This window comes from Vidua chalybeata, chromosome 12, assembly GCF_026979565.1.
Source record: "Vidua chalybeata isolate OUT-0048 chromosome 12, bVidCha1 merged haplotype, whole genome shotgun sequence".
In the NCBI taxonomy this organism is placed as follows: Eukaryota; Metazoa; Chordata; class Aves; order Passeriformes; family Viduidae; genus Vidua; species Vidua chalybeata.
The window spans coordinates 871,602-874,705 of NC_071541.1; the positions used below are offsets into that span (position 1 = coordinate 871,602).

Genomic DNA, 3,104 nt, shown 5'->3' on the forward strand with positions numbered 1-3,104 from the left:
TCCCTTGGTGCCCAGGGAGCTGGGCAGGGCCCTGCACCCCCTGCCCCTCCCAGCTCCAGAGGAGGCAGGCAGGGCAAGCGGGATCAAGGGCTGCGTCCTGAGCGAGTCTGGAGCAGCAAAGCTGTGTGAGCCTGAGGGGCAAATCCCGTTCTCCCTCCAGGGAGGAGCTTGCTGGGCTGGAAGCTCTGCAGATGGCCCGTTCCAGCCCTGAGGACATCCACTGCTGGCACTGCCCCTCGGCCAGGCTTTGCTCACTGCCTTGCTTCCCATCCCACTTGCAGGAAGGGTCTGCCAGGGGCAGGAGGTGTTTGGGTGTTGCCCTGGTTATCAAGAGTTTTCTAAAGCCTTCTGAGTTTACATTCTTGTAGAGAACTTTCTCACACAACTTTCTGTAAATAACCTGTTGTTTTGCATTCTTTCATAGAGGTGGAGAAATTTGATGTACAGGTAGTTTGTCCAGTGTCCTTGGAGAGGTGGCACGTTCACCCTCCAATCCACTGGCACCTTTTGAGAACTATAAAAGATTGGAGTCAGAAAAAATAAATGAGTCTCTTCATCGTGACCAAGGCTGTGGTGTGTCATTTTTGCTTGTGTCATCTGGTGACATCTGGGAGCCCTTCCCTGGAGCAGGCCTGCCACTTCAGCTGGGTTTGGCTCCTCCAGCCCAAGGAAACGAGGAGCATTTCCCACCCAGGAAGTATCAACTCACACGCAGCTGCCTGGGATCCCAGAGCTTAACAGGGATGACTTCCTGTCCTGTTTTTGCGGGAATAAAAACTCGCCGTGTTTTTAATCCAAAATCCTGACACCGTCCATGCAGCCCTGGCTGGTGGCCACAGCCAGCAGGTGCTTGCCCAGTCCCATGTTCTCCTGGAGAATGCTGCTCAGAGGAAAAGGAGCAGGTTTTCCTGCAGGCCAGGGGAACAGCAGGCTCAGTCTCTGCTATCTGAGCTGTTTGTCACAGGCTCAGATGGTTAACTCTGCTCCGTGATTTATTCCTCCTTCCCCTCCCCTGCACTTCCTCCCAGCGCCTACCAAATGTCTCAATTAGAAAATTGCCCTGATTTAGACATAAGGAAGTTCTCAGCTGTCTGAGGCCCCGGCTGGGCACCAGGATTCCTGGGAAGAGATGAAAGCTCCTGCAGGCACAGCATACAAAGCACTGCTTTGGGAGCAGCGCTGCTGGGAGCTGCAGTGTGCTGCTTTCCCTGGCAGCAGCCAGCCTGGCTGCTGTGCTCCTGTTCTGCTGCCACTCCCACCAGGGAACCCGCGGGTTGGCATTCAAATTGTGACCCAGGAACCCCCGGGCTGGCATTTAAATTGTGACCCAGGAACCCCCGGGCTGGCATTTAAATTGTGACCCAGGAACCCCCGGGCTGGCATTTAAATTGTGACCCAGGAACCCCCGGGTTGGCATTTAAATTATGACCCAGGAACCCCCGGGCTGGCATTTAAATTGTCACCCAGGAACCCCTGGTGTGGCATTTAAATTGTCACCCAGGAACTCCTGGTGTGGCATTTAAATTGTGACCCAGGAACTCCTGGTTTGGCATTTAAATTGTCACCCAGGAACCCCTGGTTTGGCATTCAAATTGTGACCCAGGAACCCCCGGGCTGGCATTCAAATTGTGACCCAGGAACTCCTGGTTTGGCATTTAAATTGTGACCAAGGAGCCGCTGGTTTGGCATTCAAATTGTGATCCAGGAACCCCTGGTTTGGCATTTCAACAGTGACACAGGAACTTCTGGTGTGGCATTTAAATTGTGACCCAGGAACTCCTCGTTTGGCATTTAAATTGTGACCCAGGAACCCCCTGGTGTGGCACTTCAGTGGTGACCAAGGAACCTCTGGTTTGGCATTTCAGCAGTGACCAAGGAAGCCCCGGGCTGGCAGGTCAGTAACTCCCTTGTGGCTGAGGGAGATGCCACCAGCGGTGCTGCTGGCACACAGGAGGGTGGCTGTCCCCATTCTGGCACACAGGAGTGTGGCTGTCCCCATTCTGGCACACAGGAGGGTGGCTGTCCCTGCTGCTGGCACACAGGAGGGTGGCTGTCCCCATTCTGGCACACAGGAGGGTGGCTGTCCCTGCTGCTGGCACACAGGAGGGTGGCTGTCCCCGGTGCTGGCACACAGGAGGGTGGCTGTCCCCATTCTGGCACACAGGAGTGTGGCTGTCCCCATTCTGGCACACAGGAGGGTGGCTGTCCCCATTCTGGCACACAGGAGGGTGGCTGTCCCCGCTGCTGGCACACAGGAGTGTGGCTGTCCCCGGTGCTAACACACAGGAGTGTGGCTGTCCTGGTGCTAACACACAGGAGTGTGGCTGTCCCCAGTGCTGGCACACAGGAGGGTGGCTGTCCCCATTCTGGCACACAGGAGGGTGGCTGTCCCCAGTGCTGGCACACAGGAGGGTGGCTGTCCCCATTCTGGCACACAGGAGGGTGGCTGTCCCTGCTGCTGGCACACAGGAGGGTGGCTGTCCCCGGTGCTGGCACAGAGGAGGGTGGCTGTCCCCATTCTGGCACACAGGAGGGTGGCTGTCCCCGGTGCTGGCACACAGGACGGTGGCTGTCCCCAGTGCTGGCACACAGGAGGGTGGCTGTCCCCGCTGCTGGCACACAGGAGGGTGGCTGTCCCCGGTGCTGGCACACAGGAGGGTGGCTGTCCCCGGTGCTGGCACACAGGAGAGTGGCTGTCCCCATTCTGGCACACAGGAGGGTGGCTGTCCCCGCTGCTGGCACACAGGAGTGTGGCTGTCCCCGGTGCTGGCACACAGGAGGGTGGCTGTCCCTGGTGCTGGCACACAGGAGGGTGGCTGTCCCCGGTGCTGGCACACAGGAGTGTGGCTGTCCCCGCGGTGCCTCCGGGGCTCTCGGGCCCCTGGGATCTGGCGGGTACCCACAGGTCCCTGCAGGTGATGGCACTGGTGCCTGGCACTCGGCAGGGACACACCTGGTGGCTGAAGGAGGTGACAAGACCAGGACCTGCTCTGAGAGGTGCTGTCCCTGTGTTTGAAACGCGTGGAGGGACATCACCCATGCCAGGGCAGCCCCGGGGCAGGGCAGGGGCCGGGCTGGAGCACATTCCCCGGGAGGAGGCACTG

The 3,104-nt window shown here is 58.8% G+C and overlaps 1 long non-coding RNA gene across 1 annotated transcript; it reads right to left on the reverse strand.

The window, feature by feature from the left end:
- Positions 1–708: 708 nt before the first annotated feature.
- On the reverse strand, positions 709–1,280 carry LOC128794270 (uncharacterized). The gene is made up of 2 exons (XR_008433041.1): positions 1,036–1,280; positions 709–908 (listed from the first exon to the last, which is right to left on the reverse strand). It is a non-coding gene; the product is annotated as an uncharacterized LOC128794270 (long non-coding RNA).
- Positions 1,281–3,104: the final 1,824 nt, after the last annotated feature.